The following is a 12,271-nucleotide window of genomic DNA, read 5'->3' on the forward strand; positions in this document are numbered from 1 at the left end:
TTTTGCACAAACATAGATGTACAATACTCGGTCCGAGTCAGTTCGACAATTGACCTACCTGGCTAACTCAGACGGTAGAGCATGAGACTCTTAATCTCGTATTTGTGGGTTCGAACCACAAATGGGGTGATCATTTTCTGAGGCGAAGCACCAACTCACTTCGCAAACAGCCATCTGCTTGGACTTTCGAGCAGGCTTGCCACCCTGCATTGCTGCCGTGTCAGGCATAGCTGGTGATAGAGAAGATGATGATTTTGTATTCTATCTCTGCCTGCACTCTGACCTGTCATCTCAATGACATACCTATTATCTATGAAACGTCCTCCTAAATGGATTGAATAAATGCTAATTTTCTGGACAAGAAATAGACAGGGATAGGCTTCTAGAAGAATACTTGCTCCTGTTGGGAGTTGAACTCATAACCTTGTCATCTAATTTCTGTATACTGCTGTATAAGTACAACATGCTAACAGATTGCACCACAGGATCCATCAACAACACTTTCACTGATCTTCATATTTTGCAGAAATGGAGCTGAACAATATTCGGACCAAGTCAATACTACTGTTGAGGTACCTGGCTAGCTCAGTCGGTAGAGCATAAATAGACAGGCAAAGGGTTCAAGAAAAGCACATGTTCCTGGTGAGGCTCGAACTCACAACCTCGGCATTGCTTCGCTGCATACTGCTGTATAAGTACCACGCGCTAACCGATTGCGCCACAGGAGCCTGATCATCTGTTTACCAAATTCTGCACAAACATAGATGTACAATACTCGGTCCGAGTCAGTTCGACAATTGACCTTACTGGCTAACTCAGACGGTAGAGCATGAGACTCTGAATTTCGTATTTGTGGGTTCGAAACACAAATGGGGTGATTATTTTCTGAGGCGAAGCACCAACTCACTTCGCAAACAGCCATCTGCTTGGACTTTCGAGCAGGCTTGCCACCCTGCATTGCTGCCGTGTCAGGCATAGCTGGTGATAGAGAAGACGATGATTTTGTATTCTATCTCTGCCTGCACTCTGACCTGTCATCTCAATGACATACCTATTATCTATGAAACGTCCTCCTAAATGGATTGAATAAATGCTAATTTTCTGGACAAGAAATAGACAGGGATAGGCTTCTAGAAGAATACTTGCTCCTGTTGGGAGTTGAACTCATAACCTTGTCATCTAATTTCTGTATACTGCTGTATAAGTACAACATGCTAACAGATTGCACCACAGGATCCATCAACAACACTTTCACTGATCTTCATATTTTGCAGAAATGGAGCTGAACAATATTCGGACCAAGTCAATACTACTGTTGAGGTACCTGGCTAGCTCAGTCGGTAGAGCATAAATAGACAGGCAAAGGGTTCAAGAAAAGCACATGCTCCTGGTGAGGCTCGAACTCACAACCTCGGCATTGCTTCGCTGCATACTGCTGTATAAGTACCACGCGCTAACCGATTGCGCCACAGGAGCCTGATCATCTGTTTACCATATTTTGCACAAACATAGATGTACAATACTCGGTCCGAGTCAGTTCGACAATTGACCTACCTGGCTAACTCAGACGGTAGAGCATGAGACTCTTAATCTCGTATTTGTGGGTTCGAACCACAAATGGGGTGATCATTTTCTGAGGCGAAGCACCAACTCACTTCGCAAACAGCCATCTGCTTGGACTTTCGAGCAGGCTTGCCACCCTGCATTGCTGACGTGTCAGGCATAGCTGGTGATAGAGAAGACGATGATTTTGTATTCTATCTCTGCCTGCACTCTGACCTGTCATCTCAATGACATACCTATTATCTATGAAACGTCCTCCTAAATGGATTGAATAAATGCTAATTTTCTGGACAAGAAATAGACAGGGATAGGCTTCTAGAAGAATACTTGCTCCTGTTGGGAGTTGAACTCATAACCTTGTCATCTAATTTCTGTATACTGCTGTATAAGTACAACATGCTAACAGATTGCACCACAGGATCCATCAACAACACTTTCACTGATCTTCATATTTTGCAGAAATGGAGCTGAACAATATTCGGACCAAGTCAATACTACTGTTGAGGTACCTGGCTAGCTCAGTCGGTAGAGCATAAATAGACAGGCAAAGGGTTCAAGAAAAGCACATGTTCCTGGTGAGGCTCGAACTCACAACCTCGGCATTGCTTCGCTGCATACTGCTGTATAAGTACCACGCGCTAACCGATTGCGCCACAGGAGCCTGATCATCTGTTTACCATATTTTGCACAAACATAGATGTACAATACTCGGTCCGAGTCAGTTCGACAATTGACCTACCTGGCTAACTCAGACGGTAGAGCATGAGACTCTTAATCTCGTATTTGTGGGTTCGAACCACAAATGGGGTGATCATTTTCTGAGGCGAAGCACCAACTCACTTCGCAAACAGCCATCTGCTTGGACTTTCGAGCAGGCTTGCCACCCTGCATTGCTGCCGTGTCAGGCATAGCTGGTGATAGAGAAGATGATGATTTTGTATTCTATCTCTGCCTGCACTCTGACCTGTCATCTCAATGACATACCTATTATCTATGAAACGTCCTCCTAAATGGATTGAATAAATGCTAATTTTCTGGACAAGAAATAGACAGGGATAGGCTTCTAGAAGAATACTTGCTCCTGTTGGGAGTTGAACTCATAACCTTGTCATCTAATTTCTGTATACTGCTGTATAAGTACAACATGCTAACAGATTGCACCACAGGATCCATCAACAACACTTTCACTGATCTTCATATTTTGCAGAAATGGAGCTGAACAATATTCGGACCAAGTCAATACTACTGTTGAGGTACCTGGCTAGCTCAGTCGGTAGAGCATAAATAGACAGGCAAAGGGTTCAAGAAAAGCACATGTTCCTGGTGAGGCTCGAACTCACAACCTCGGCATTGCTTCGCTGCATACTGCTGTATAAGTACCACGCGCTAACCGATTGCGCCACAGGAGCCTGATCATCTGTTTACCATATTTTGCACAAACATAGATGTACAATACTCGGTCCGAGTCAGTTCGACAATTGACCTACCTGGCTAACTCAGACGGTAGAGCATGAGACTCTTAATCTCGTATTTGTGGGTTCGAACCACAAATGGGGTGATCATTTTCTGAGGCGAAGCACCAACTCACTTCGCAAACAGCCATCTGCTTGGACTTTCGAGCAGGCTTGCCACCCTGCATTGCTGCCGTGTCAGGCATAGCTGGTGATAGAGAAGACGATGATTTTGTATTCTATCTCTGCCTGCACTCTGACCTGTCATCTCAATGACATACCTATTATCTATGAAACGTCCTCCTAAATGGATTGAATAAATGCTAATTTTTAGAAGCAGGGGTTCAGGCAGCTTGCAGCCCGCAGAAGGCACAAACAAACAGACGATCAGCTGTTCCTGGTGTCATACTCAGATGTGTAATAAAAATACGGGTCTCGACACAGGATGGGGTGATCATTGTTTGCTTTCCTGCACAAACATAGGCACACTGTTGGATTCGCCTCACCGACTCAGCTAGCCACTCAGACCTCAACAGTAGTACGCATGATTTTGGTCCGAATATCGGTCTGAGTCATCCAATGACATACCAAAATATGAAGATCCAGTGAAATGGATTGATAAAATGCTCGATTTTCTGGACAAGAAATTAGATGACAAGGTTTTGAGTTCGCTTCCACCAGGAGCAAGTACCCTAAATTGCTCTATTTCTGTCCAGAAAATTAGCATTTATTCAATCCATTTATAATAATAGGTATGTCATTGAGATGACAGGTCAGCAATGCAGGCAGAAGCCTGCTTGACAAAATCAATCAGACCAGCTGCCTGCGACACGTCAGCAATGCAGGGGTGCTTCAAGCCTGCTCGAAAGTCCAAGAAAATGAAAATCACCCCATTTGTGGTTCGAACCCACAAATACGAGATTAAGAGTCTCATGCTCTACCGTCTGAGTTCGGCTAGGTAGGTCAATTGTCGAACTGACTCGACCGAGTATTGTACATCTATGTTTGTGCAGAATTTGGTAACAATGATCAGGCCTGTGCCGCAATCGGTTAGCGTGTGGTACTTATACAGCAGTATGCAGCGAAGCAATGCCGAGGTTGTGAGCCCGAGCCTCACCAGGAACATGTGCTTTCTTGAACCCTTTCCCTGTCTATTTATGTTCTACCGACTGAGCTAGCCAGGTACCTCAACAGTAGTATTGACTTGGTCCGAATATTGTTCAGCTCCATTTCTGCAAAAAATATGAAGATCAGTGAACGTGTTGTTGATGGATCCTGTGGTGCAATCTGTTAGCATGTTGTATTTATACAGCAGTATACAGAAATTAGATGACAAGGTTATGAGTTCAACTCCCAACAGGAGCAAGTATTCTTCTAGAAGCCTATCCCTGTCTATTTCTTTGTCCAGAAAATTAGCATTTATTCAATCCATTTAGGAGGACGTTTCATAGATAATAGGTATGTCATTGAGATGACAGGTCAGAGTGCAGGCAGAGATAGAATACAAAATCATCATCTTCTCTATCACCAGCTATGCCTGACACGGCAGCAATGCAGGGTGGCAAGCCTGCTCGAAAGTCCAAGCAGATGGCTGTTTGCGAAGTGAGTTGGTGCTTCGCCTCAGAAAATGATCACCCCATTTGTGGTTCGAACCCACAAATACGAGATTAAGAGTCTCATGTCTACCGTCTGAGTTCGCCAGGAAGGTCAATTGTCGAACTGACTCGACCGAGTACATCTATGTTTGTGCAGAATATGGTAAACAGATGATCAGGCTCCTGTGGCGCAATCGGTTAGCGCGTGGTACTTATACAGCAGTATGCAGCGAAGCAATGATGAGGTTGTGAGTCTGAGCCTACCAGGAGCATGTGCTTTTTTGAACCCTTTGCCTGTCTATTTATGCTCTACCGACCGAGCTAGCCAGGTACCTCAACAGTAGTATTGACTTGGTCCGAATATTGCAGCTCCATTTCTGCAAAAATATGAAGATCAGTGAAAAGTGTTGTTGATGGATCCTGTGGTGCAATCTGTTAGCATGTTGTACTTATACAGCAGTATAAAGAAATTAGATGACAAGGTTTTGAGTTCAACTCCAACAGGAGCAAGTATTCTGCCAGAAGCCCTATTTTTGTCCAGAAAATTAGCATTTATTCAATCCATTTAGGAGGACGTTTCATAGATAATAGGTATGTCATTGAGATGACAGGTCAGAGTGCAGGCAGAGATAGAATACAAAATCATCATCTTCTCTATCACCAGCTATGCCTGACACGGCAGCAATGCAGGGTGGCAAGCCTGCTCGAAAGTCCAAGCAGATGGCTGCTTGGGAAGTGAGCTGGTGATTCGCCTCAGAAAATGATCACCCCATTTGTGGTTCGAACCCACAAATACGAGATTAAGAGTCTCATGCTCTACCGTCTGGAGTTAGCCAGTAAGGTCAATTGTCGAACTGACTCGACCGAGTATTGTACATCTATGTTTGTGCAAAATATGGTAAACAGATGATAAGGCTCCTGTGGCGCAATCGGTTAGCGCGTGGTACTTATACAGCAGTATGCAGCGAAGCAATGCCGAGGTTGTGAGTTCGAGCCTCACCAGGAACATGTGCTTTTCTTGAACACTTTGCCTGTCTATTTATGCTCTACCGACTGAGCTAGCCAGGTACTCAACAGTAGTATTGACTCTGGTCCGAATATTGTTCAGCTCCATTTCTGCAAAAATATGAAGATCAGTGAAAGTGTTGTTGATGGATCCTGTGGTGCACCTGTTAGCATGTTGTACTTATACAGCAGTATACAGAAATTAGATGACAAGGTTATGAGTTCAACTCCCAACAGGAGCAAGTATTCTTCTAGAAGCCTATCCCTGTCTATTTCTTGTCCAGAAAATTAGCATTTATTCAATCCATTTAGAGGACGTTTCATAGATAATAGGTATGTCATTGAGATGACAGGTCAGAGTGCAGGCAGAGATAGAATACAAAATCATCATCTTCTATCACCAGCTATGCCTGACACGGCAGCAATGCAGGGTGGCAAGCCTGCTCGAAAGTCCAGTCCAAGCAGATGGCTGTTTGCTAAGTGGTGCTTCGCCTCAGAAAATGATCACCCCATTTGTGGTTCGAACCCACAAATACGATTAAGAGTCTCATGCCTCTACCGTCTGAGTTAGCCAGGTAAGGTCAATTGTCGAACTGACTCGGACCGAGTATTGTACATCTATGTTTTTGCAAAATATGGTACAGATGATCAGGCTCCTGTGGCGCAATCGGTTACCGCGTGGTACTTATACAGCAGTATGCAGCGAAGCAATGCCGAGGTTGTGAGTTGAGCCTCACCAGGAGCATGTGCTTCTTGAACCCTTGCCTGTCTATTTATGCTCTACCGACTGAGCTAGCCAGGTACCTCAACAGTAGTATTGACTTGGTCCGAATATTGTTCAGCTCCATTTCTGCAAAATATGAAGATCAGTGAAAGTGTTGTTGATGGATCCTGTGGTGCAATCTGTTAGCATGTTGTACTTATACAGCAGTATACAGAAATTAGATGACAAGGTTATGAGTTCAACTCCCAACAGGAGCAAGTATTCTTCCAGAAGCCTATCCCTGTCTATTTCTTGTCCAGAAAATTAGCATTTATTCAATCCATTTAGGAGGACGTTTCATAGATAATAGGTATGTCATTGAGATGACAGGTCAGAGTAGGCAGAGATAGAATACAAAATCATCATCTTCTCTATCACCAGCTATGACCGACACGGCAGCAATTTAGGTGGCAAGCCTGCTCGAAAGTCCAAGCAGATGGCTGTTTGCGAAGTGAGTGGTGCTTTGCCTCAGAAAATGATCACCCCATTTGTGGTTCGAACCCACAAATACGAGATTAAGAGTCTCATGCTCTACCGTCTGAGTTAGCCAGGTAGGTCAATTGTCGAACTGACTCGGACCGAGTAATATACATCTATGTTTGTGCAAAATATGGTAAACAGATGATCAGGCTCCTGTGGCGCAATCGGTTAGCGCGTGGTACTTATACAGCAGTATGCAGCGAAGTAATGTCAGGTTGTGAGTCTGGAGCCTCACCAGGAACATGTGCTTTCTCTGAACCCTTGCCTGTCTATTTATGCTCTACCGACTGAGCTGCCAGGTACCTCAACAGTAGTATTGACTTGGTCCGAATATTGTTCAGCTCCATTTCTGCAAAATAGGCGAAGATCAGTGAACGTGTTGTTGATGGATCCTGTGGTGCAATCTGTTAGCATGTTGTACTTATACAGCAGTATACAGAAATTATGATGACAAGGTTATGAGTTCAACTCCAACAGGAGCAAGTATTCTTCTAGAAGCCTATCCCTGTCTATGAAACGTCCAGAAAATTAGCATTTATTCAATCCATTTAGAGGACGTTTCATAGATAATAGGTATGTCATTGAGATGAGACAGGTCAGGAGTGCAGGCAGAGATAGAATACAAAAAAATCATCTTCTCTATCACCAGCTATGACTGACACGGCAGCAATTTAGGGTGGCAAACCTACTGAAAGTCCAAGCAGATGGCTGTTTGCGAAGTGAGTTGGTGCTTCGCCTCAGAAATGATCACCCCATTTGTGGTTCGAACCCACAAATACACGGGTGATTAAGAGTCTCATGCCTCTACCGTCTGAGTTAGCCAGGTCAATTGTCGAACTGACTTGGACCGAGTATTGTACATCTAAGTGTTTGTGCAGAATTTGGTAAACAGATGATCAGGCTCCTGTGGCGCAATCGGTTAGCGCGTGGTACTTATACAGCAGTATGCAGCCAATGCCGAGGTTGTGAGTTTGAGCTCACCAGGAATATGCATTTCTTGAACACTTTGATTGTCTATTTATGCTCTACCGACTGAGCTTGCCAGGTACCTCAACAGTAGTATTGACTTGGTCCGAATATTGTTCAGCTCCATTTCTGCAAAAATATGAAGATCAGTGAAAGTGTTGTTGATGGGATCCTGTGGTGCACCTGTTACCATGTTGTACTTATACAGCAGTATACAGAAATTAGATGACAAGGTTTTGAGTTCAACTCCCAACAGGAGCAAGTATTCTTCTAGAAGCCTATCCCGCTCTATTTCTTGTCCAGAAAATTAGCATTTATTCAATCCATTTAGGAGGACGTTTCATAGATAATAGGTATGTCATTGAGATGACAGGTCAGAGTGTAGCAGAGATAGAATACAAAATCATCATCTTCTCTATCACCAACTATGCCTGACACGGCAGCAATGCAGGGTGGCAAGCCTGCTCGAAAGTCCAAGCAGATGGCTGTTTGCGAAGTGAGTTGGTTCTTCGCCTCAGAAAATTATCACCCCATTTGTGGTTCGAACTCCACAAATACGAGATTAAGAGTCTCATGCTCTACCGTCTGAGTTAGCCAGGAAGGTCAATTGTCGAACTGACTCGACCAGTATTGTACATCTATGTTTGTGCAAAATATGGTAAACAGATGATCAGGCTCCTGTGGCGCAATCGGTTAGCGCGTGGTACTTATACAGCAGTATGCAGCGAAGCAATGCCGAGGTTGTGAGTTCGAGCCTCACCAGGAACATGTGCTTTTCTTGAACCCTTTTCCTGTCTATTTATGCTCTACCGACTGAGCTAGCCAGGTACCTCAACAGTAGTATTGACTTGGTCCGAATATCGTTCAGTTCCATTTCTGCAAAATATGAAGATCAGTGAACGTGTTGTTGATGGATCCTGTGGTGCAATCTGTTAGCATGTTGTACTTATACAACAGTATACAGAAATTAGATGACAAGGTTATGAGTTCAAGCCCCACCAGGAGCAAGTATTCTTCTAGAAGCCTATCCCTGTCTATTTCTTGTCCAGAAAATTAGCATTTATTCCATCCATTTAGGAGGACGTTTCATAGATAATAGGTATGTCATTGAGATGACAGGTCAGAGTGCAGGCAGAGATAGAATACAAAATCATCGTCTTCTCTATCACCAGCTATGCCTGACACGTCAGCAATGCAGGGTGGCAAGCCTGCTCGAAAGTCCAAGCAGATGGCTGTTTGCGAAGTGAGTTGGTGCTTCGCCTCAGAAAATAATCACCCCATTTGTAAGCTCCGAACCCAGAAATACGAAGATTAAGAGTCTCATGCTCTACCGTCTGAGTTAGCTAGTAAGGTCAATTGTTGAACTGACTCGACCGAGTATTGTACATCTATGTTTGTGCAAAATATGGTAAACAGATGATAGGCTTCTGTGGCGCAATCGGTTAGCGCGTGGTACTTATACAGCAGTATGCAGCGAAGTAATGCCGAGGTTGTGAGTTCGAGCCTCACCAGGAACATGTGCTTTTCTAAACCCTTTGAGTGTCTATTTATGCTCTACCGACTGAGCTAGCCAGGTACCTCAACAGTAGTATTGACTTGGTCCGAATATTGGTCAGTTCCATTTCTGCAAAATATGAAGATCAGTGAACGTTGTTGATGGATCCTGTGGTGCAATCTGTTAGCATGTTGTACTTATACAACAGTATACAGAAATTAGATGACAAGGTTTTGAGTTCAAGCTCCCAACAGGAGCAAGTATTCTTCTAGAAGCCTATCCGTCTATTTCTTGTCCAGAAAATTAGCATTTATTCAATCCATTTAGAGGACATTTCATAGATAATAGGTATGTCATTGAGATGACAGGTCAGAGTGCAGGCAGAGATAGAATACAAAATCATCGTCTTCTCTATCACCAGCTATGACTGACACGGCAGCAATTTAGGGTGGCAAGCCTGCTCTAAAGTCCAAGCAGATGGCTGTTTGCGAAGTGAGTTGGTGCATCGCCTCAGAAAATGATCACCCCATTTGTGGTTCAAACCCACAAATACGAGATTAAGAGTCTCATGCTCTACCGTCTGAGTTAGCCAGGTAGGTCAATTGTCGAACTGACTTGGACCGAGTATTGTACATCTATGTTTGTGCAAAATATGGTAAACAAATGATCAGGCTCCTGTGGCGCAATCGGTTAGCGCGTGGTACTTATACAGCAGTACGCAGCGAAGCAATGCTGAGGTTGTGAGTTCGAGCGTCACCAGGAGCATGTGCTTTTCTTGAACCCTTTGCCTGTCTATTTATGCTCTACCGACTGAGCTAGCCAGGTACCTCAACAGTAGGTATTTGACTTGGTCCGAATATCGCTCAGTCTCCATTTCTGCAAAATATGAAGATCAGTGAACGTTGTTGATGGATCCTGTGGTGCAAATCTGTTAGCATGTTGTACTTATACAACAGTATACAGAAATTAGATGACAAGGTTATGAGTTCAACTCCCAACAGGAGCAAGTATTCGTCTAGAAGCGTATCCTTGTCTATTTCTTGTCCAGAAAATTAGCATTTATTCAATCCATTTAGGAGGACGCTTTCATAGATAATAGGTATGTCATTGAGATGACAGGTCAGAGTGCAGGCAGAGATAGAATACAAAATCATCATCTTTCTATCACCAGCTATGACTGACACGGCAGCAATGCAGGGTGGCAAGCCTCTAAAGTCCAAGCAGATGGCTGTTGCGAAGTGAGTTGGTGTATCGCCTCAGAAAATGATCACCCCATTTGGTGGTTCAAACCCACAAATACGAGATTAAGAGTCTCATGCTCTACCGTCTGAGTTAGCCAGAAGGTCAATTGCCGAACTGACTTGGACCGAGTATTGTACATCTATGTTTGTGCAGAATTTGCAAAACAGATTATCAGGCTCCTGTGGCGCAATCGGTTAGCCGTGGTACTTATACAGCAGTATGCAGCTTAAGCAATGATGAGGTTGTGAGTTCGAGCCTCACCAGAGCATGTGCTTTTCTTGAACCCTTTGCCTGTTCATTTATGCTCTACCGACTGAGCTAGCCAGGTACCTCAACAGTAGTATTGACTTGGTCCGAATATTGTTCAGCCCATTTCTGCAAAATATGAAGATCAGTGAAAGTGTTGTTGATGGATCCTGTGGTGCAATCTGTTAGCATGTTGTACTTATACAGCAGTATCACAGAAATTAGATGACAAGGTTTTGAGTTCAACTCCCAACAGGAGCAAGTATTCTCTAGAAGCCTATCCGTCTATTTCTTGTCCAGAAAATTAGCATTTATTCAATCCATTTAGAGGACGTTTATAGATAATAGGTATGTCATTGAGATGACAGGTCAGAGTGCAGGCAGAGATAGAATACAAAAATCATCATCTTCTTATCACCTCAGCTATGACTGACACGCAGCAATGCAGGGTGGCAAGCCTGCTCTAAAGTCCAAGCAGATGGCTGTTTGCGGAAGTGAGTTGGTGCATCGCCTCAGAAAATGATCACCCCATTTGTAGGTTCAAACCCACAAATACGAGATTAAGAGTCTCATGCTCTACCGTCTGAGTTAGCCAGGTAGGTCACCTGTCGAACTGACTTGGACCGAGTATTGTACATCTATGTTTGTGCAGAATTTGGTAAACAGATGATCAGGCTTCTGTGGCGCAATCGGTTAGCGCGTGGTACTTATACAGCAGTATGCAGCGAAGCAATGCCGAGGTTGTGAGTTCGAGCCTCACCAGGAATATGTGCATTTCTTGAACACTTTGAGTGTCTATTTATGCTCTACCGACTGAGCTAGCCAGGTACCTCAACAGTAGTATTGACTTGGTCCGAATATTGGTCAGCTCCATTTCTGCAAAATATGAAGATCAGTGAAAGTGTTGTTGATGGATCCTGTGGTGCAATCTGTTACCATGTTGTACTTATACAGCAGTATACAGAAATTAGATGACAAGGTTTTGAGTTCAACTCCCAACAGGAGCAAGTATTCTTCTAGAAGCCTATCCGTCTATTTCTTGTCCAGAAAATTAGCATTTATTCAATCCATTTAGGAGGACGTTTCATAGATAATAGGTATGTCATTGAGATGACAGGTCAGAGTGCAGGCAGCAGATAGAATACAAAAATCATCATCTTCTCTATCACCAGCAGCGCCTGACACGACTGCGAGGCAAGCCTGCTCGAGTCAACAACGAGTGAGGGTTGGTTCTTAGCCTCAGCGTGTCACTCCATTTGTGGTTCGAACTATCTAATGCGAGATGCAGTATAAATCTCTACGATCTGGTCAACCGGAAACAAGTCAGTACTGACTCAGACTTATTGTATACATCATGTTTAAATATATTTTAGTGTCGAGCTCCTGTGGCGCTGTCGACTACGCGTGAAGTACCTACGGCGGTATGCAGCTTGGCTGCCGAAGGTGTAGTTCAAGCCTCACCAGG

At 43.9% G+C, this 12,271-nt stretch overlaps 9 non-coding genes across 9 annotated transcripts; 5 read left to right on the forward strand and 4 right to left on the reverse strand.

The window, feature by feature from the left end:
* Positions 1 to 634: 634 nt before the first annotated feature.
* Positions 635 to 728, reverse strand: trnai-uau. Its single transcript has 2 exons — positions 691 to 728; positions 635 to 670 (listed from the first exon to the last, which is right to left on the reverse strand). It is a non-coding gene; the product is annotated as a tRNA-Ile (tRNA).
* Positions 729 to 1,382: 654 nt separating this feature from the next.
* Positions 1,383 to 1,476, reverse strand: trnai-uau. Its single transcript has 2 exons — positions 1,439 to 1,476; positions 1,383 to 1,418 (listed from the first exon to the last, which is right to left on the reverse strand). It is a non-coding gene; the product is annotated as a tRNA-Ile (tRNA).
* Positions 1,477 to 2,130: 654 nt separating this feature from the next.
* Positions 2,131 to 2,224, reverse strand: trnai-uau. Its single transcript has 2 exons — positions 2,187 to 2,224; positions 2,131 to 2,166 (listed from the first exon to the last, which is right to left on the reverse strand). It is a non-coding gene; the product is annotated as a tRNA-Ile (tRNA).
* Positions 2,225 to 2,878: 654 nt separating this feature from the next.
* trnai-uau lies at positions 2,879 to 2,972 on the reverse strand. The gene is made up of 2 exons: positions 2,935 to 2,972; positions 2,879 to 2,914 (listed from the first exon to the last, which is right to left on the reverse strand). It is a non-coding gene; the product is annotated as a tRNA-Ile (tRNA).
* Positions 2,973 to 5,523: 2,551 nt separating this feature from the next.
* trnai-uau lies at positions 5,524 to 5,617 on the forward strand. Its single transcript has 2 exons — positions 5,524 to 5,561; positions 5,582 to 5,617. It is a non-coding gene; the product is annotated as a tRNA-Ile (tRNA).
* A 2,880-nt stretch (positions 5,618 to 8,497) lies between these two features.
* trnai-uau lies at positions 8,498 to 8,591 on the forward strand. Its single transcript has 2 exons — positions 8,498 to 8,535; positions 8,556 to 8,591. It is a non-coding gene; the product is annotated as a tRNA-Ile (tRNA).
* Positions 8,592 to 9,246: 655 nt separating this feature from the next.
* On the forward strand, positions 9,247 to 9,340 carry trnai-uau. The gene is made up of 2 exons: positions 9,247 to 9,284; positions 9,305 to 9,340. It is a non-coding gene; the product is annotated as a tRNA-Ile (tRNA).
* A 649-nt stretch (positions 9,341 to 9,989) lies between these two features.
* trnai-uau lies at positions 9,990 to 10,083 on the forward strand. The gene is made up of 2 exons: positions 9,990 to 10,027; positions 10,048 to 10,083. It is a non-coding gene; the product is annotated as a tRNA-Ile (tRNA).
* A 1,397-nt stretch (positions 10,084 to 11,480) lies between these two features.
* On the forward strand, positions 11,481 to 11,574 carry trnai-uau. Its single transcript has 2 exons — positions 11,481 to 11,518; positions 11,539 to 11,574. It is a non-coding gene; the product is annotated as a tRNA-Ile (tRNA).
* Positions 11,575 to 12,271: the final 697 nt, after the last annotated feature.

This window comes from Oncorhynchus tshawytscha, unplaced genomic scaffold, assembly GCF_018296145.1.
Source record: "Oncorhynchus tshawytscha isolate Ot180627B unplaced genomic scaffold, Otsh_v2.0 Un_contig_9186_pilon_pilon, whole genome shotgun sequence".
Lineage (NCBI taxonomy): Eukaryota > Metazoa > Chordata > Actinopteri > Salmoniformes > Salmonidae > Oncorhynchus > Oncorhynchus tshawytscha.